General features: G+C 49.1%; 13 non-coding genes across 13 annotated transcripts; 5 read left to right on the forward strand and 8 right to left on the reverse strand.

Annotated features, from left to right (window-relative positions):
• Window positions 1-2,013: 2,013 nt before the first annotated feature.
• trnam-cau (transfer RNA methionine (anticodon CAU)) lies at window positions 2,014-2,085 on the reverse strand. The gene has a single exon. It is a non-coding gene; the product is annotated as a tRNA-Met (tRNA).
• A 279-nt stretch (window positions 2,086-2,364) lies between these two features.
• On the forward strand, window positions 2,365-2,447 carry trnal-cag (transfer RNA leucine (anticodon CAG)). The gene has a single exon. It is a non-coding gene; the product is annotated as a tRNA-Leu (tRNA).
• A 2,791-nt stretch (window positions 2,448-5,238) lies between these two features.
• Window positions 5,239-5,311, reverse strand: trnak-cuu (transfer RNA lysine (anticodon CUU)). Its single transcript has one exon. It is a non-coding gene; the product is annotated as a tRNA-Lys (tRNA).
• Window positions 5,312-6,132: 821 nt separating this feature from the next.
• trnam-cau (transfer RNA methionine (anticodon CAU)) lies at window positions 6,133-6,204 on the reverse strand. Its single transcript has one exon. It is a non-coding gene; the product is annotated as a tRNA-Met (tRNA).
• A 279-nt stretch (window positions 6,205-6,483) lies between these two features.
• Window positions 6,484-6,566, forward strand: trnal-cag (transfer RNA leucine (anticodon CAG)). Its single transcript has one exon. It is a non-coding gene; the product is annotated as a tRNA-Leu (tRNA).
• A 2,791-nt stretch (window positions 6,567-9,357) lies between these two features.
• trnak-cuu (transfer RNA lysine (anticodon CUU)) lies at window positions 9,358-9,430 on the reverse strand. Its single transcript has one exon. It is a non-coding gene; the product is annotated as a tRNA-Lys (tRNA).
• An 821-nt stretch (window positions 9,431-10,251) lies between these two features.
• trnam-cau (transfer RNA methionine (anticodon CAU)) lies at window positions 10,252-10,323 on the reverse strand. The gene has a single exon. It is a non-coding gene; the product is annotated as a tRNA-Met (tRNA).
• Window positions 10,324-10,602: 279 nt separating this feature from the next.
• Window positions 10,603-10,685, forward strand: trnal-cag (transfer RNA leucine (anticodon CAG)). Its single transcript has one exon. It is a non-coding gene; the product is annotated as a tRNA-Leu (tRNA).
• A 2,791-nt stretch (window positions 10,686-13,476) lies between these two features.
• On the reverse strand, window positions 13,477-13,549 carry trnak-cuu (transfer RNA lysine (anticodon CUU)). The gene has a single exon. It is a non-coding gene; the product is annotated as a tRNA-Lys (tRNA).
• An 821-nt stretch (window positions 13,550-14,370) lies between these two features.
• trnam-cau (transfer RNA methionine (anticodon CAU)) lies at window positions 14,371-14,442 on the reverse strand. The gene has a single exon. It is a non-coding gene; the product is annotated as a tRNA-Met (tRNA).
• A 279-nt stretch (window positions 14,443-14,721) lies between these two features.
• Window positions 14,722-14,804, forward strand: trnal-cag (transfer RNA leucine (anticodon CAG)). Its single transcript has one exon. It is a non-coding gene; the product is annotated as a tRNA-Leu (tRNA).
• A 2,315-nt stretch (window positions 14,805-17,119) lies between these two features.
• trnam-cau (transfer RNA methionine (anticodon CAU)) lies at window positions 17,120-17,191 on the reverse strand. Its single transcript has one exon. It is a non-coding gene; the product is annotated as a tRNA-Met (tRNA).
• A 279-nt stretch (window positions 17,192-17,470) lies between these two features.
• On the forward strand, window positions 17,471-17,553 carry trnal-cag (transfer RNA leucine (anticodon CAG)). The gene has a single exon. It is a non-coding gene; the product is annotated as a tRNA-Leu (tRNA).
• Window positions 17,554-19,828: the final 2,275 nt, after the last annotated feature.

A 19,828-nucleotide genomic window follows, 5' to 3' on the forward strand; every position in this document is an offset into this window, starting at 1 on the left:
CGTTTCTGTGCAGCTGTTAACTGAACAGCTGCTGCTTCAAGCCCACCCAGGGCTCATTCCGATTTCAACATCATGCCCCCTGAAGGTAGACTGGATTTCTTTGCGAAGCATTCACCTTTTGGACGTTTCAGGAAAGGTGCGTGTCGATGCCAGACTTGAAAAGCTTTCCATACAAAGAAACAACATAGTGCTTTTGATTGATGGGAAACGGCAAGAGCGGTTTGAGCAGCTCCGGCCTCTCAACCGCTTTACAATGTGATCGGCACCTCGGTAGCCAGTTTAGAAGGCTGAAAAGGATGCTGGAAGCACAGCGACGTTCTAAAACCAGCGCTTGAAAAGCATCTGCATACATAAAATGTCCATTTCCCCAAAGCTGAATCTGCATCTTCAGAAGATTGTCAGCTATACGTTTTCGTTCTTTGTTTCCTTTTTTTACGACAAGCTTTCGAGAAATGAACTGTCTATTGTGATGAAGGCTGCATTAGAAATTGTGCATCTAGCTTAGTTCAATGAAATCGGGAGGTGCACCTGTCTCAAGCGGATGGCTCTTTGCAGGCACACTACGGAAACCTGCGGGCGCAAGTTGGGAGAAGTGACTCTTGCAGAGTGTTGAGCTTCGAGAAGAGGGCTCCGCTCAGGAAGATATTTCCACATGTTGAAGAGTCGCTTTTCGCCCTTTCTTTCCCACATTTTTCCAGTGCGGTTATTGATCGCGTTCAAAATGTTTTCCCAACGTACGTGTTACCTGCAAAATCACAGTGAAACTGTTATGCCCAAAAGATTCCTAATAGTTATTGTATTAGAATAGCTCTCCAATTTCTTAGCCTTCGTACACGCAATGTTTAAGGAAACGCTAGAGTAAATGAAACTGTAAATAGACAGGAGCTCTTCTTAGTTTTCATACAAGTTATGATGGCTGCAGCTCCTATCTGCGTCCGGGTGACCGGAGCCAAGGGATTATCTGCGGAACCCTTGATTTATCTCTCGGGCAAGGAGCTAGATACGCCCTTTTCATCTCGGTTTGATCACACCTGTGCATTAAAACGCAGTGCTCGGTACCATCGAGGTGTAAGAGGTTCAAGGATGAGCGGGAAACTTTGTTAATAAGGAGACGGGCACCGCCCAACGTGGGGCTCAAACCCACGACCCTGAGATTAAGAGTCTCATGCTCTACCGACTGAGCTAGCCGGGCGCCGGTGGAGCTGGTGGTTAACTTGTCCCTGTTGACGGCAATTTGACAAGGTATACTTCCTGGCTTTTCATCATGTGCTGACCGGATTCGAGAGTAGCACACCCTGTTCTTTGTTGATTACTGTACCTCCAGCAGCGCAAATGTCAGTAATCATTGAAATGTACGACCTACAATCTCCTCAGCATGCCCGCGTGGACTCCTCAGTGATCATCCTTCTACGTTCTGCTGTAGTTTTCATGCAAGTGAAAACCGTGCTCCAAATAACAGCGGCACAGTTGTATCCTGCGGTAAGCATTCTTCTAATTCCATCGTTTTGCTCCAGGTAAAAGGTAGCGCATCATAGTGTTGATATTCCAAGGTTTCAGAGTCCGTATTGGATGGCTTGGATGCAGACATCGCTCAGAGCTCCCAGTATGATTTTCCCGAGTTCAGTTTTGCAGTGTTTTAGTGCTTTACTACTTCCAGTGGGCCTTTGAATGCTCTGCTAAGTAGAGACGTGACATAATTACTAATGCGACCGAGTGTGCTGGCTGTTCCTGGTTCGTAATGATTAACGCGAGAAATCAATATAAACATAACTGCTTCGATTTCGAGGTTCAGTTGAAGCTTTCAAAGAAACTATCAAAGACCTCAGAACAACCGAAGACACATTTGGTCATCTCCGTATTGGTGAAGATTAAAGAGTCCCGCAAGTGTCAAGCTTGCACAAACACACACGAGAGAGAAACTCAGGACAGAATTTAAAGAAAGGGAGATGCAGACTATTTGAAGGCACTTTGCTAACCCAATGGCATGCTTATGAATCGTGCATAGGACACACGTAGCAGAGGATGGTTTCGATCCATCGACCTCTGGGTTATGGGCCCAGCACGCTTCCGCTGCGCCACTCTGCTGACGGCCTCTCTGCGTGTGGCGCACAACTGCTCTTTTTATTTCCTACATAAGTGATGAAAGAGTTGAAAGTTTCAACGACAAACGCAGACGTCACTTTGAGCGCTTGGTGTTGTAGCACAAATCATCACATGCTGCTCTACACTGGATTATAAAAGCCGACACATTTTCCAAACATTTTAATGCTGGAGTCACACTGTAGTATTAATAACAGTGCGATACTCGAGGAGCGTAGTGGGATCGCGGTGGCTCATCAGACCGCCCCGGGACAGGGGGCCCGCGTCAGGATGGCCGAGCGGTCTAAGGCGCTGCGTTCAGGTCGCAGTCTCCCCTGGAGGCGTGGGTTCGAATCCCACTCCTGACAAAAAGCTTGCTCAGTGCCGTCTCCAGTCGGGTGCAAATGGGTGAAGCAGCCTGACGCAGGGAACGTGCGCCGATAGGCGTAGGTGTATCCCCTGCCTCTTCCGATTTAGCTCGTGCTCCATAGGATGGAAGCGGATGCTCTGGCTTTTTGACTCGAATATAACCTGATCACAACAGAAGGCCGTGCAGCCCAGTGCTGGTTTAAGAATGCCTCGTGTCTTCAGGCCCCTATTCCTTCAGGTTACCCCTTTGGAATAGTCGTCCGAAAAAGACGGGAAAGGAAAAGCATGTAAGCTCCCACACACTGCGTTAGCATTAGCGGTTGGAATCTGATGGGAGAAAAGCAACCTGGCTCGCCGTCAAGCAATCCATCCCTGGTCTCCCACGTGACAGGCGGGGATACGCACCACTATACTAACGAGGAGCGCTTGCTTGGCGCTTGAAGACACTTCCTCTTGCGGCTACTACTGTTTCCGGTTTCGTCTTTTCTTTTCATTCCTCCCAGAGGAGCGCATGAAAACGTTTCCATCTGCGCCATCCTCACCCCTCCAATGCTATGGTCCCTGCTCCTCCTGGTGCACTGCAAACACTCATTCAGCCGGTTCTTTCAGTTTGAATAATTAGGTCTTCAAAGGCTGGAAGTAGGGCGCAAAAGACATGCCAATGCCAAAAGCGTGGCTGTGTGCTTCCAGCTGTGAAATGTCACTGGTGGATGTTGAAGACATTACTTCCAAGGCAGCAGGTCCAAGCGATTTAGCGTTTGTACAAGAAGCAGGAAGAGAGAAACGGCACTCCGCCTTTTTCTGGGCAGGCCGAAGCGACAGGAGAAGGGCGCCGTAGTGGGCAGGATTCGAGCCGACGCGGGGAGACCCCAATGGCTTTCTAGCCCATCGCCTTAACCGCTCGGCCACGACTACAGGGAGCGCCGCCGCCGCCGGCTTGCGATCATTTAACACGGAGGGCGAGGCGGCGGCGGTAACCTTTTTCAATGTCGCTCTCCGCTTCCCCCCAAAAAAAAGCCAAATGACATGCTAGCACTCGGACACCCTTCAGAAGACTGAAGGGTGGCTTAAAGCTGGAAGGATTAGGTCTCCCCGTTCCGACGCGACAATCGAACTTCCTTAGGCAGAGAGAAAGCAACATCGAGGAGCGTCAACAAGACTTTAGAAGCTGCGCCACACGCCACTTTCAGTCGCAGTCACAGCAGTTTTAAAGGCAGGAATCGCCTTTGCGAACGCCATGAGAAACAGAACGCAAGCTCAGGTCCTGCGGTTTAACAAACAGCCACGGCTTTCATGCGACTGGACATTTCTTTTCTGGAGCGAATTCACTTTCAACTTCAAGAAATTCACACAACTTGCGAAATACGAAATACAAATCTGGCTCATCGCTGCACAAGAAATACCGCCGGCTGGCAAGAAAATGACAACGGTGTTTTTCCTTAACGAAAAACTTCCCATGGAGAAAAACAACGGCTGTGCGTCTCTGTCGGCTTGATTCAGTTTAATGCAAGTATTCATTCTCCTCCTGGAAAATACAGCTTGCGAAAGATGAAATACAATTCTTGGCTTTTCTGGGTGAGTGCAGAAGAAATCCTGCCGGCTGGCAGAAGAATTCCAGCCTTTTTTACTCTTTAACCAGAAACTTGCGAATGATACAAAGCAAGCGGGGTGCGTTTCTGTGCAGCTGTTAACTGAACAGCTGCTGGTTCAAGCCCACCCAGGGCTCATTCCGATTTCAACATCATGCCCCCTGAAGGTAGACTGGATTTCTTTGCGAAGCATTCACCTTTTGGACGTTTCAGGAAAGGTGCGTGTCGATGCCAGACTTGAAAAGCTTTCCATACAAAGAAACAACATAGTGCTTTTGATTGATGGGAAACGGCAAGAGCGGTTTGAGCAGCTCCGGCCTCTCAACCGCTTTACAATGTGATCGGCACCTCGGTAGCCAGTTTAGAAGGCTGAAAAGGATGCTGGAAGCACAGCGACGTTCTAAAACCAGCGCTTGAAAAGCATCTGCATACATAAAATGTCCATTTCCCCAAAGCTGAATCTGCATCTTCAGAAGATTGTCAGCTATACGTTTTCGTTCTTTGTTTCCTTTTTTTACGACAAGCTTTCGAGAAATGAACTGTCTATTGTGATGAAGGCTGCATTAGAAATTGTGCATCTAGCTTAGTTCAATGAAATCGGGAGGTGCACCTGTCTCAAGCGGATGGCTCTTTGCAGGCACACTACGGAAACCTGCGGGCGCAAGTTGGGAGAAGTGACTCTTGCAGAGTGTTGAGCTTCGAGAAGAGGGCTCCGCTCAGGAAGATATTTCCACATGTTGAAGAGTCGCTTTTCGCCCTTTCTTTCCCACATTTTTCCAGTGCGGTTATTGATCGCGTTCAAAATGTTTTCCCAACGTACGTGTTACCTGCAAAATCACAGTGAAACTGTTATGCCCAAAAGATTCCTAATAGTTATTGTATTAGAATAGCTCTCCAATTTCTTAGCCTTCGTACACGCAATGTTTAAGGAAACGCTAGAGTAAATGAAACTGTAAATAGACAGGAGCTCTTCTTAGTTTTCATACAAGTTATGATGGCTGCAGCTCCTATCTGCGTCCGGGTGACCGGAGCCAAGGGATTATCTGCGGAACCCTTGATTTATCTCTCGGGCAAGGAGCTAGATACGCCCTTTTCATCTCGGTTTGATCACACCTGTGCATTAAAACGCAGTGCTCGGTACCATCGAGGTGTAAGAGGTTCAAGGATGAGCGGGAAACTTTGTTAATAAGGAGACGGGCACCGCCCAACGTGGGGCTCGAACCCACGACCCTGAGATTAAGAGTCTCATGCTCTACCGACTGAGCTAGCCGGGCGCCGGTGGAGCTGGTGGTTAACTTGTCCCTGTTGACGGCAATTTGACAAGGTATACTTCCTGGCTTTTCATCATGTGCTGACCGGATTCGAGAGTAGCACACCCTGTTCTTTGTTGATTACTGTACCTCCAGCAGCGCAAATGTCAGTAATCATTGAAATGTACGACCTACAGTCTCCTCAGCATGCCCGCGTGGACTCCTCAGTGATCATCCTTCTACGTTCTGCTGTAGTTTTCATGCAAGTGAAAACCGTGCTCCAAATAACAGCGGCACAGTTGTATCCTGCGGTAAGCATTCTTCTAATTCCATCGTTTTGCTCCAGGTAAAAGGTAGCGCATCATAGTGTTGATATTCCAAGGTTTCAGAGTCCGTATTGGATGGCTTGGATGCAGACATCGCTCAGAGCTCCCAGTATGATTTTCCCGAGTTCAGTTTTGCAGTGTTTTAGTGCTTTACTACTTCCAGTGGGCCTTTGAATGCTCTGCTAAGTAGAGACGTGACATAATTACTAATGCGACCGAGTGTGCTGGCTGTTCCTGGTTCGTAATGATTAACGCGAGAAATCAATATAAACATAACTGCTTCGATTTCGAGGTTCAGTTGAAGCTTTCAAAGAAACTATCAAAGACCTCAGAACAACCGAAGACACATTTGGTCATCTCCGTATTGGTGAAGATTAAAGAGTCCCGCAAGTGTCAAGCTTGCACAAACACACACGAGAGAGAAACTCAGGACAGAATTTAAAGAAAGGGAGATGCAGACTATTTGAAGGCACTTTGCTAACCCAATGGCATGCTTATGAATCGTGCATAGGACACACGTAGCAGAGGATGGTTTCGATCCATCGACCTCTGGGTTATGGGCCCAGCACGCTTCCGCTGCGCCACTCTGCTGACGGCCTCTCTGCGTGTGGCGCACAACTGCTCTTTTTATTTCCTACATAAGTGATGAAAGAGTTGAAAGTTTCAACGACAAACGCAGACGTCACTTTGAGCGCTTGGTGTTGTAGCACAAATCATCACATGCTGCTCTACACTGGATTATAAAAGCCGACACATTTTCCAAACATTTTAATGCTGGAGTCACACTGTAGTATTAATAACAGTGCGATACTCGAGGAGCGTAGTGGGATCGCGGTGGCTCATCAGACCGCCCCGGGACAGGGGGCCCGCGTCAGGATGGCCGAGCGGTCTAAGGCGCTGCGTTCAGGTCGCAGTCTCCCCTGGAGGCGTGGGTTCGAATCCCACTCCTGACAAAAAGCTTGCTCAGTGCCGTCTCCAGTCGGGTGCAAATGGGTGAAGCAGCCTGACGCAGGGAACGTGCGCCGATAGGCGTAGGTGTATCCCCTGCCTCTTCCGATTTAGCTCGTGCTCCATAGGATGGAAGCGGATGCTCTGGCTTTTTGACTCGAATATAACCTGATCACAACAGAAGGCCGTGCAGCCCAGTGCTGGTTTAAGAATGCCTCGTGTCTTCAGGCCCCTATTCCTTCAGGTTACCCCTTTGGAATAGTCGTCCGAAAAAGACGGGAAAGGAAAAGCATGTAAGCTCCCACACACTGCGTTAGCATTAGCGGTTGGAATCTGATGGGAGAAAAGCAACCTGGCTCGCCGTCAAGCAATCCATCCCTGGTCTCCCACGTGACAGGCGGGGATACGCACCACTATACTAACGAGGAGCGCTTGCTTGGCGCTTGAAGACACTTCCTCTTGCGGCTACTACTGTTTCCGGTTTCGTCTTTTCTTTTCATTCCTCCCAGAGGAGCGCATGAAAACGTTTCCATCTGCGCCATCCTCACCCCTCCAATGCTATGGTCCCTGCTCCTCCTGGTGCACTGCAAACACTCATTCAGCCGGTTCTTTCAGTTTGAATAATTAGGTCTTCAAAGGCTGGAAGTAGGGCGCAAAAGACATGCCAATGCCAAAAGCGTGGCTGTGTGCTTCCAGCTGTGAAATGTCACTGGTGGATGTTGAAGACATTACTTCCAAGGCAGCAGGTCCAAGCGATTTAGCGTTTGTACAAGAAGCAGGAAGAGAGAAACGGCACTCCGCCTTTTTCTGGGCAGGCCGAAGCGACAGGAGAAGGGCGCCGTAGTGGGCAGGATTCGAGCCGACGCGGGGAGACCCCAATGGCTTTCTAGCCCATCGCCTTAACCGCTCGGCCACGACTACAGGGAGCGCCGCCGCCGCCGGCTTGCGATCATTTAACACGGAGGGCGAGGCGGCGGCGGTAACCTTTTTCAATGTCGCTCTCCGCTTCCCCCCAAAAAAAAGCCAAATGACATGCTAGCACTCGGACACCCTTCAGAAGACTGAAGGGTGGCTTAAAGCTGGAAGGATTAGGTCTCCCCGTTCCGACGCGACAATCGAACTTCCTTAGGCAGAGAGAAAGCAACATCGAGGAGCGTCAACAAGACTTTAGAAGCTGCGCCACACGCCACTTTCAGTCGCAGTCACAGCAGTTTTAAAGGCAGGAATCGCCTTTGCGAACGCCATGAGAAACAGAACGCAAGCTCAGGTCCTGCGGTTTAACAAACAGCCACGGCTTTCATGCGACTGGACATTTCTTTTCTGGAGCGAATTCACTTTCAACTTCAAGAAATTCACACAACTTGCGAAATACGAAATACAAATCTGGCTCATCGCTGCACAAGAAATACCGCCGGCTGGCAAGAAAATGACAACGGTGTTTTTCCTTAACGAAAAACTTCCCATGGAGAAAAACAACGGCTGTGCGTCTCTGTCGGCTTGATTCAGTTTAATGCAAGTATTCATTCTCCTCCTGGAAAATACAGCTTGCGAAAGATGAAATACAATTCTTGGCTTTTCTGGGTGAGTGCAGAAGAAATCCTGCCGGCTGGCAGAAGAATTCCAGCCTTTTTTACTCTTTAACCAGAAACTTGCGAATGATACAAAGCAAGCGGGGTGCGTTTCTGTGCAGCTGTTAACTGAACAGCTGCTGCTTCAAGCCCACCCAGGGCTCATTCCGATTTCAACATCATGCCCCCTGAAGGTAGACTGGATTTCTTTGCGAAGCATTCACCTTTTGGACGTTTCAGGAAAGGTGCGTGTCGATGCCAGACTTGAAAAGCTTTCCATACAAAGAAACAACATAGTGCTTTTGATTGATGGGAAACGGCAAGAGCGGTTTGAGCAGCTCCGGCCTCTCAACCGCTTTACAATGTGATCGGCACCTCGGTAGCCAGTTTAGAAGGCTGAAAAGGATGCTGGAAGCACAGCGACGTTCTAAAACCAGCGCTTGAAAAGCATCTGCATACATAAAATGTCCATTTCCCCAAAGCTGAATCTGCATCTTCAGAAGATTGTCAGCTATACGTTTTCGTTCTTTGTTTCCTTTTTTTACGACAAGCTTTCGAGAAATGAACTGTCTATTGTGATGAAGGCTGCATTAGAAATTGTGCATCTAGCTTAGTTCAATGAAATCGGGAGGTGCACCTGTCTCAAGCGGATGGCTCTTTGCAGGCACACTACGGAAACCTGCGGGCGCAAGTTGGGAGAAGTGACTCTTGCAGAGTGTTGAGCTTCGAGAAGAGGGCTCCGCTCAGGAAGATATTTCCACATGTTGAAGAGTCGCTTTTCGCCCTTTCTTTCCCACATTTTTCCAGTGCGGTTATTGATCGCGTTCAAAATGTTTTCCCAACGTACGTGTTACCTGCAAAATCACAGTGAAACTGTTATGCCCAAAAGATTCCTAATAGTTATTGTATTAGAATAGCTCTCCAATTTCTTAGCCTTCGTACACGCAATGTTTAAGGAAACGCTAGAGTAAATGAAACTGTAAATAGACAGGAGCTCTTCTTAGTTTTCATACAAGTTATGATGGCTGCAGCTCCTATCTGCGTCCGGGTGACCGGAGCCAAGGGATTATCTGCGGAACCCTTGATTTATCTCTCGGGCAAGGAGCTAGATACGCCCTTTTCATCTCGGTTTGATCACACCTGTGCATTAAAACGCAGTGCTCGGTACCATCGAGGTGTAAGAGGTTCAAGGATGAGCGGGAAACTTTGTTAATAAGGAGACGGGCACCGCCCAACGTGGGGCTCGAACCCACGACCCTGAGATTAAGAGTCTCATGCTCTACCGACTGAGCTAGCCGGGCGCCGGTGGAGCTGGTGGTTAACTTGTCCCTGTTGACGGCAATTTGACAAGGTATACTTCCTGGCTTTTCATCATGTGCTGACCGGATTCGAGAGTAGCACACCCTGTTCTTTGTTGATTACTGTACCTCCAGCAGCGCAAATGTCAGTAATCATTGAAATGTACGACCTACAATCTCCTCAGCATGCCCGCGTGGACTCCTCAGTGATCATCCTTCTACGTTCTGCTGTAGTTTTCATGCAAGTGAAAACCGTGCTCCAAATAACAGCGGCACAGTTGTATCCTGCGGTAAGCATTCTTCTAATTCCATCGTTTTGCTCCAGGTAAAAGGTAGCGCATCATAGTGTTGATATTCCAAGGTTTCAGAGTCCGTATTGGATGGCTTGGATGCAGACATCGCTCAGAGCTCCCAGTATGATTTTCCCGAGTTCAGTTTTGCAGTGTTTTAGTGCTTTACTACTTCCAGTGGGCCTTTGAATGCTCTGCTAAGTAGAGACGTGACATAATTACTAATGCGACCGAGTGTGCTGGCTGTTCCTGGTTCGTAATGATTAACGCGAGAAATCAATATAAACATAACTGCTTCGATTTCGAGGTTCAGTTGAAGCTTTCAAAGAAACTATCAAAGACCTCAGAACAACCGAAGACACATTTGGTCATCTCCGTATTGGTGAAGATTAAAGAGTCCCGCAAGTGTCAAGCTTGCACAAACACACACGAGAGAGAAACTCAGGACAGAATTTAAAGAAAGGGAGATGCAGACTATTTGAAGGCACTTTGCTAACCCAATGGCATGCTTATGAATCGTGCATAGGACACACGTAGCAGAGGATGGTTTCGATCCATCGACCTCTGGGTTATGGGCCCAGCACGCTTCCGCTGCGCCACTCTGCTGACGGCCTCTCTGCGTGTGGCGCACAACTGCTCTTTTTATTTCCTACATAAGTGATGAAAGAGTTGAAAGTTTCAACGACAAACGCAGACGTCACTTTGAGCGCTTGGTGTTGTAGCACAAATCATCACATGCTGCTCTACACTGGATTATAAAAGCCGACACATTTTCCAAACATTTTAATGCTGGAGTCACACTGTAGTATTAATAACAGTGCGATACTCGAGGAGCGTAGTGGGATCGCGGTGGCTCATCAGACCGCCCCGGGACAGGGGGCCCGCGTCAGGATGGCCGAGCGGTCTAAGGCGCTGCGTTCAGGTCGCAGTCTCCCCTGGAGGCGTGGGTTCGAATCCCACTCCTGACAAAAAGCTTGCTCAGTGCCGTCTCCAGTCGGGTGCAAATGGGTGAAGCAGCCTGACGCAGGGAACGTGCGCCGATAGGCGTAGGTGTATCCCCTGCCTCTTCCGATTTAGCTCGTGCTCCATAGGATGGAAGCGGATGCTCTGGCTTTTTGACTCGAATATAACCTGATCACAACAGAAGGCCGTGCAGCCCAGTGCTGGTTTAAGAATGCCTCGTGTCTTCAGGCCCCTATTCCTTCAGGTTACCCCTTTGGAATAGTCGTCCGAAAAAGACGGGAAAGGAAAAGCATGTAAGCTCCCACACACTGCGTTAGCATTAGCGGTTGGAATCTGATGGGAGAAAAGCAACCTGGCTCGCCGTCAAGCAATCCATCCCTGGTCTCCCACGTGACAGGCGGGGATACGCACCACTATACTAACGAGGAGCGCTTGCTTGGCGCTTGAAGACACTTCCTCTTGCGGCTACTACTGTTTCCGGTTTCGTCTTTTCTTTTCATTCCTCCCAGAGGAGCGCATGAAAACGTTTCCATCTGCGCCATCCTCACCCCTCCAATGCTATGGTCCCTGCTCCTCCTGGTGCACTGCAAACACTCATTCAGCCGGTTCTTTCAGTTTGAATAATTAGGTCTTCAAAGGCTGGAAGTAGGGCGCAAAAGACATGCCAATGCCAAAAGCGTGGCTGTGTGCTTCCAGCTGTGAAATGTCACTGGTGGATGTTGAAGACATTACTTCCAAGGCAGCAGGTCCAAGCGATTTAGCGTTTGTACAAGAAGCAGGAAGAGAGAAACGGCACTCCGCCTTTTTCTGGGCAGGCCGAAGCGACAGGAGAAGGGCGCCGTAGTGGGCAGGATTCGAGCCGACGCGGGGAGACCCCAATGGCTTTCTAGCCCATCGCCTTAACCGCTCGGCCACGACTACAGGGAGCGCCGCCGCCGCCGGCTTGCGATCATTTAACACGGAGGGCGAGGCGGCGGCGGTAACCTTTTTCAATGTCGCTCTCCGCTTCCCCCCAAAAAAAAGCCAAATGACATGCTAGCACTCGGACACCCTTCAGAAGACTGAAGGGTGGCTTAAAGCTGGAAGGATTAGGTCTCCCCGTTCCGACGCGACAATCGAACTTCCTTAGGCAGAGAGAAAGCAACATCGAGGAGCGTCAACAAGACTTTAGAAGCTGCGCCACACGCCACTTTCAGTCGCAGTCACAGCAGTTTTAAAGGCAGGAATCGCCTTTGCGAACGCCATGAGAAACAGAACGCAAGCTCAGGTCCTGCGGTTTAACAAACAGCCACGGCTTTCATGCGACTGGACATTTCTTTTCTGGAGCGAATTCACTTTCAACTTCAAGAAATTCACACAACTTGCGAAATACGAAATACAAATCTGGCTCATCGCTGCACAAGAAATACCGCCGGCTGGCAAGAAAATGACAACGGTGTTTTTCCTTAACGAAAAACTTCCCATGGAGAAAAACAACGGCTGTGCGTCTCTGTCGGCTTGATTCAGTTTAATGCAAGTATTCATTCTCCTCCTGGAAAATACAGCTTGCGAAAGATGAAATACAATTCTTGGCTTTTCTGGGTGAGTGCAGAAGAAATCCTGCCGGCTGGCAGAAGAATTCCAGCCTTTTTTACTCTTTAACCAGAAACTTGCGAATGATACAAAGCAAGCGGGGTGCGTTTCTGTGCAGCTGTTAACTGAACAGCTGCTGCTTCAAGCCCACCCAGGGCTCATTCCGATTTCAACATCATGCCCCCTGAAGGTAGACTGGATTTCTTTGCGAAGCATTCACCTTTTGGACGTTTCAGGAAAGGTGCGTGTCGATGCCAGACTTGAAAAGCTTTCCATACAAAGAAACAACATAGTGCTTTTGATTGATGGGAAACGGCAAGAGCGGTTTGAGCAGCTCCGGCCTCTCAACCGCTTTACAATGTGATCGGCACCTCGGTAGCCAGTTTAGAAGGCTGAAAAGGATGCTGGAAGCACAGCGACGTTCTAAAACCAGCGCTTGAAAAGCATCTGCATACATAAAATGTCCATTTCCCCAAAGCTGAATCTGCATCTTCAGAAGATTGTCAGCTATACGTTTTCGTTCTTTGTTTCCTTTTTTTACGACAAGCTTTCGAGAAATGAACTGTCTATTGTGATGAAGGCTGCATTAGAAATTGTGCATCTAGCTTAGTTCAATGAAATCGGGAGGTGCACCTGTCTCAAGCGGATGGCTCTTTGCAGGCACACTACGGAAACCTGCGGGCGCAAGTTGGGAGAAGTGACTCTTGCAGAGTGTTGAGCTTCGAGAAGAGGGCTCCGCTCAGGAAGATATTTCCACATGTTGAAGAGTCGCTTTTCGCCCTTTCTTTCCCACATTTTTCCAGTGCGGTTATTGATCCCGTTCAAAATGTTTTCCCAACGTACGTGTTACCTGCAAAATCACAGTGAAACTGTTATGCCCAAAAGATTCCTAATAGTTATTGTATTAGAATAGCTCTCCAATTTCTTAGCCTTCGTACACGCAATGTTTAAGGAAACGCTAGAGTAAATGAAACTGTAAATAGACAGGAGCTCTTCTTAGTTTTCATACAAGTTATGATGGCTGCAGCTCCTATCTGCGTCCGGGTGACCGGAGCCAAGGGATTATCTGCGGAACCCTTGATTTATCTCTCGGGCAAGGAGCTAGATACGCCCTTTTCATCTCGGTTTGATCACACCTGTGCATTAAAACGCAGTGCTCGGTACCATCGAGGTGTAAGAGGTTCAAGGATGAGCGGGAAACTTTGTTAATAAGGAGACGGGCACCGCCCAACGTGGGGCTCGAACCCACGACCCTGAGATTAAGAGTCTCATGCTCTACCGACTGAGCTAGCCGGGCGCCGGTGGAGCTGGTGGTTAACTTGTCCCTGTTGACGGCAATTTGACAAGGTATACTTCCTGGCTTTTCATCATGTGCTGACCGGATTCGAGAGTAGCACACCCTGTTCTTTGTTGATTACTGTACCTCCAGCAGCGCAAATGTCAGTAATCATTGAAATGTACGACCTACAATCTCCTCAGCATGCCCGCGTGGACTCCTCAGTGATCATCCTTCTACGTTCTGCTGTAGTTTTCATGCAAGTGAAAACCGTGCTCCAAATAACAGCGGCACAGTTGTATCCTGCGGTAAGCATTCTTCTAATTCCATCGTTTTGCTCCAGGTAAAAGGTAGCGCATCATAGTGTTGATATTCCAAGGTTTCAGAGTCCGTATTGGATGGCTTGGATGCAGACATCGCTCAGAGCTCCCAGTATGATTTTCCCGAGTTCAGTTTTGCAGTGTTTTAGTGCTTTACTACTTCCAGTGGGCCTTTGAATGCTCTGCTAAGTAGAGACGTGACATAATTACTAATGCGACCGAGTGTGCTGGCTGTTCCTGGTTCGTAATGATTAACGCGAGAAATCAATATAAACATAACTGCTTCGATTTCGAGGTTCAGTTGAAGCTTTCAAAGAAACTATCAAAGACCTCAGAACAACCGAAGACACATTTGGTCATCTCCGTATTGGTGAAGATTAAAGAGTCCCGCAAGTGTCAAGCTTGCACAAACACACACGAGAGAGAAACTCAGGACAGAATTTAAAGAAAGGGAGATGCAGACTATTTGAAGGCACTTTGCTAACCCAATGGCATGCTTATGAATCGTGCATAGGACACACGTAGCAGAGGATGGTTTCGATCCATCGACCTCTGGGTTATGGGCCCAGCACGCTTCCGCTGCGCCACTCTGCTGACGGCCTCTCTGCGTGTGGCGCACAACTGCTCTTTTTATTTCCTACATAAGTGATGAAAGAGTTGAAAGTTTCAACGACAAACGCAGACGTCACTTTGAGCGCTTGGTGTTGTAGCACAAATCATCACATGCTGCTCTACACTGGATTATAAAAGCCGACACATTTTCCAAACATTTTAATGCTGGAGTCACACTGTAGTATTAATAACAGTGCGATACTCGAGGAGCGTAGTGGGATCGCGGTGGCTCATCAGACCGCCCCGGGACAGGGGGCCCGCGTCAGGATGGCCGAGCGGTCTAAGGCGCTGCGTTCAGGTCGCAGTCTCCCCTGGAGGCGTGGGTTCGAATCCCACTCCTGACAAAAAGCTTGCTCAGTGCCGTCTCCAGTCGGGTGCAAATGGGTGAAGCAGCCTGACGCAGGGAACGTGCGCCGATAGGCGTAGGTGTATCCCCTGCCTCTTCCGATTTAGCTCGTGCTCCATAGGATGGAAGCGGATGCTCTGGCTTTTTGACTCGAATATAACCTGATCACAACAGAAGGCCGTGCAGCCCAGTGCTGGTTTAAGAATGCCTCGTGTCTTCAGGCCCCTATTCCTTCAGGTTACCCCTTTGGAATAGTCGTCCGAAAAAGACGGGAAAGGAAAAGCATGTAAGCTCCCACACACTGCGTTAGCATTAGCGGTTGGAATCTGATGGGAGAAAAGCAACCTGGCTCGCCGTCAAGCAATCCATCCCTGGTCTCCCACGTGACAGGCGGGGATACGCACCACTATACTAACGAGGAGCGCTTGCTTGGCGCTTGAAGACACTTCCTCTTGCGGCTACTACTGTTTCCGGTTTCGTCTTTTCTTTTCATTCCTCCCAGAGGAGCGCATGAAAACGTTTCCATCTGCGCCATCCTCACCCCTCCAATGCTATGGTCCCTGCTCCTCCTGGTGCACTGCAAACACTCATTCAGCCGGTTCTTTCAGTTTGAATAATTAGGTCTTCAAAGGCTGGAAGTAGGGCGCAAAAGACATGCCAATGCCAAAAGCGTGGCTGTGTGCTTCCAGCTGTGAAATGTCACTGGTGGATGTTGAAGACATTACTTCCAAGGCAGCAGGTCCAAGCGATTTAGCGTTTGTACAAGAAGCAGGAAGAGAGAAACGGCACTCCGCCTTTTTCTGGGCAGGCCGAAGCGACAGGAGAAGGGCGCCGTAGTGGGCAGGATTCGAGCCGACGCGGGGAGACCCCAATGGCTTTCTAGCCCATCGCCTTAACCGCTCGGCCACGACTACAGGGAGCGCCGCCGCCGCCGGCTTGCGATCATTTAACACGGAGGGCGAGGCGGCGGCGGTAACCTTTTTCAATGTCGCTCTCCGCTTCCCCCCAAAAAAAAGCCAAATGACATGCTAGCACTCGGACACCCTTCAGAAGACTGAAGGGTGGCTTAAAGCTGGAAGGATTAGGTCTCCCCGTTCCGACGCGACAATCGAACTTCCTTAGGCAGAGAGAAAGCAACATCGAGGAGCGTCAACAAGACTTTAGAAGCTGCGCCACACGCCACTTTCAGTCGCAGTCACAGCAGTTTTAAAGGCAGGAATCGCCTTTGCGAACGCCATGAGAAACAGAACGCAAGCTCAGGTCCTGCGGTTTAACAAACAGCCACGGCTTTCATGCGACTGGACATTTCTTTTCTGGAGCGAATTCACTTTCAACTTCAAGAAATTCACACAACTTGCGAAATACGAAATACAAATCTGGCTCATCGCTGCACAAGAAATACCGCCGGCTGGCAAGAAAATGACAACGGTGTTTTTCCTTAACGAAAAACTTCCCATGGAGAAAAACAACGGCTGTGCGTCTCTGTCGGCTTGATTCAGTTTAATGCAAGTATTCATTCTCCTCCTGGAAAATACAGCTTGCGAAAGATGAAATACAATTCTTGGCTTTTCTGGGTGAGTGCAGAAGAAATCCTGCCGGCTGGCAGAAGAATTCCAGCCTTTTTTACTCTTTAACCAGAAACTTGCGAATGATACAAAGCAAGCGGGGTGCGTTTCTGTGCAGCTGTTAACTGAACAGCTGCTGCTTCAAGCCCACCCAGGGCTCATTCCGATTTCAACATCATGCCCCCTGAAGGTAGACTGGATTTCTTTGCGAAGCATTCACCTTTTGGACGTTTCAGGAAAGGTGCGTGTCGATGCCAGACTTGAAAAGCTTTCCATACAAAGAAACAACATAGTGCTTTTGATTGATGGGAAACGGCAAGAGCGGTTTGAGCAGCTCCGGCCTCTCAACCGCTTTACAATGTGATCGGCACCTCGGTAGCCAGTTTAGAAGGCTGAAAAGGATGCTGGAAGCACAGCGACGTTCTAAAACCAGCGCTTGAAAAGCATCTGCATACATAAAATGTCCATTTCCCCAAAGCTGAATCTGCATCTTCAGAAGATTGTCAGCTATACGTTTTCGTTCTTTGTTTCCTTTTTTTACGACAAGCTTTCGAGAAATGAACTGTCTATTGTGATGAAGGCTGCATTAGAAATTGTGCATCTAGCTTAATCTCAGGGTCGTGGGTTCGAGCCCCACGTTGGGCGGTGCCCGTCTCCTTATTAACAAAGTTTCCCGCTCATCCTTGAACCTCTTGAAGGCACTTTGCTAACCCAATGGCATGCTTATGAATCGTGCATAGGACACACGTAGCAGAGGATGGTTTCGATCCATCGACCTCTGGGTTATGGGCCCAGCACGCTTCCGCTGCGCCACTCTGCTGACGGCCTCTCTGCGTGTGGCGCACAACTGCTCTTTTTATTTCCTACATAAGTGATGAAAGAGTTGAAAGTTTCAACGACAAACGCAGACGTCACTTTGAGCGCTTGGTGTTGTAGCACAAATCATCACATGCTGCTCTACACTGGATTATAAAAGCCGACACATTTTCCAAACATTTTAATGCTGGAGTCACACTGTAGTATTAATAACAGTGCGATACTCGAGGAGCGTAGTGGGATCGCGGTGGCTCATCAGACCGCCCCGGGACAGGGGGCCCGCGTCAGGATGGCCGAGCGGTCTAAGGCGCTGCGTTCAGGTCGCAGTCTCCCCTGGAGGCGTGGGTTCGAATCCCACTCCTGACAAAAAGCTTGCTCAGTGCCGTCTCCAGTCGGGTGCAAATGGGTGAAGCAGCCTGACGCAGGGAACGTGCGCCGATAGGCGTAGGTGTATCCCCTGCCTCTTCCGATTTAGCTCGTGCTCCATAGGATGGAAGCGGATGCTCTGGCTTTTTGACTCGAATATAACCTGATCACAACAGAAGGCCGTGCAGCCCAGTGCTGGTTTAAGAATGCCTCGTGTCTTCAGGCCCCTATTCCTTCAGGTTACCCCTTTGGAATAGTCGTCCGAAAAAGACGGGAAAGGAAAAGCATGTAAGCTCCCACACACTGCGTTAGCATTAGCGGTTGGAATCTGATGGGAGAAAAGCAACCTGGCTCGCCGTCAAGCAATCCATCCCTGGTCTCCCACGTGACAGGCGGGGATACGCACCACTATACTAACGAGGAGCGCTTGCTTGGCGCTTGAAGACACTTCCTCTTGCGGCTACTACTGTTTCCGGTTTCGTCTTTTCTTTTCATTCCTCCCAGAGGAGCGCATGAAAACGTTTCCATCTGCGCCATCCTCACCCCTCCAATGCTATGGTCCCTGCTCCTCCTGGTGCACTGCAAACACTCATTCAGCCGGTTCTTTCAGTTTGAATAATTAGGTCTTCAAAGGCTGGAAGTAGGGCGCAAAAGACATGCCAATGCCAAAAGCGTGGCTGTGTGCTTCCAGCTGTGAAATGTCACTGGTGGATGTTGAAGACATTACTTCCAAGGCAGCAGGTCCAAGCGATTTAGCGTTTGTACAAGAAGCAGGAAGAGAGAAACGGCACTCCGCCTTTTTCTGGGCAGGCCGAAGCGACAGGAGAAGGCGCCGTAGTGGGCAGGATTCGAGCCGACGCGGGGAGACCCCAATGGCTTTCTAGCCCATCGCCTTAACCGCTCGGCCACGACTACAGGGAGCGCCGCCGCCGCCGGCTTGCGATCATTTAACACGGAGGGCGAGGCGGCGGCGGTAACCTTTTTCAATGTCGCTCTCCGCTTCCCCCCAAAAAAAAGCCAAATGACATGCTAGCACTCGGACACCCTTCAGAAGACTGAAGGGTGGCTTAAAGCTGGAAGGATTAGGTCTCCCCGTTCCGACGCGACAATCGAACTTCCTTAGGCAGAGAGAAAGCAACATCGAGGAGCGTCAACAAGACTTTAGAAGCTGCGCCACACGCCACTTTCAGTCGCAGTCACAGCAGTTTTAAAGGCAGGAATCGCCTTTGCGAACGCCATGAGAAACAGAACGCAAGCTCAGGTCCTGCGGTTTAACAAACAGCCACGGCTTTCATGCGACTGGACATTTCTTTTCTGGAGCGAATTCACTTTCAACTTCAAGAAATTCACACAACTTGCGAAATACGAAATACAAATCTGGCTCATCGCTGCACAAGAAATACCGCCGGCTGGCAAGAAAATGACAACGGTGTTTTTCCTTAACGAAAAACTTCCCATGGAGAAAAACAACGGCTGTGCGTCTCTGTCGGCTTGATTCAGTTTAATGCAAGTATTCATTCTCCTCCTGGAAAATACAGCTTGCGAAAGATGAAATACAATTCTTGGCTTTTCTGGGTGAGTGCAGAAGAAATCCTGCCGGCTGGCAGAAGAATTCCAGCCTTTTTTACTCTTTAACCAGAAACTTGCGAATGATACAAAGCAAGCGGGGTGCGTTTCTGTGCAGCTGTTAACTGAACAGCTGCTGCTTCAAGCCCACCCAGGGCTCATTCCGATTTCAACATCATGCCCCCTGAAGGTAGACTGGATTTCTTTGCGAAGCATTCACCTTTTGGACGTTTCAGGAAAGGTGCGTGTCGATGCCAGACTTGAAAAGCTTTCCATACAAAGAAACAACATAGTGCTTTTGATTGATGGGAAACGGCAAGAGCGGTTTGAGCAGCTCCGGCCTCTCAACCGCTTTACAATGTGATCGGCACCTCGGTAGCCAGTTTAGAAGGCTGAAAAGGATGCTGGAAGCACAGCGACGTTCTAAAACCAGCGCTTGAAAAGCATCTGCATACATAAAATGTCCATTTCCCCAAAGCTGAATCTGCATCTTCAGAAGATTGTCAGCTATACGTTTTCGTTCTTTGTTTCCTTTTTTTACGACAAGCTTTCGAGAAATGAACTGTCTATTGTGATGAAGGCTGCATTAGAAATTGTGCATCTAGCTTAGTTCAATGAAATCGGGAGGTGCACCTGTCTCAAGCGGATGGCTCTTTGCAGGCACACTACGGAAACCTGCGGGCGCAAGTTGGGAGAAGTGACTCTTGCA

This window comes from Lepisosteus oculatus, unplaced genomic scaffold, assembly GCF_040954835.1.
Source record: "Lepisosteus oculatus isolate fLepOcu1 unplaced genomic scaffold, fLepOcu1.hap2 HAP2_SCAFFOLD_75, whole genome shotgun sequence".
Lineage (NCBI taxonomy): Eukaryota > Metazoa > Chordata > Actinopteri > Semionotiformes > Lepisosteidae > Lepisosteus > Lepisosteus oculatus.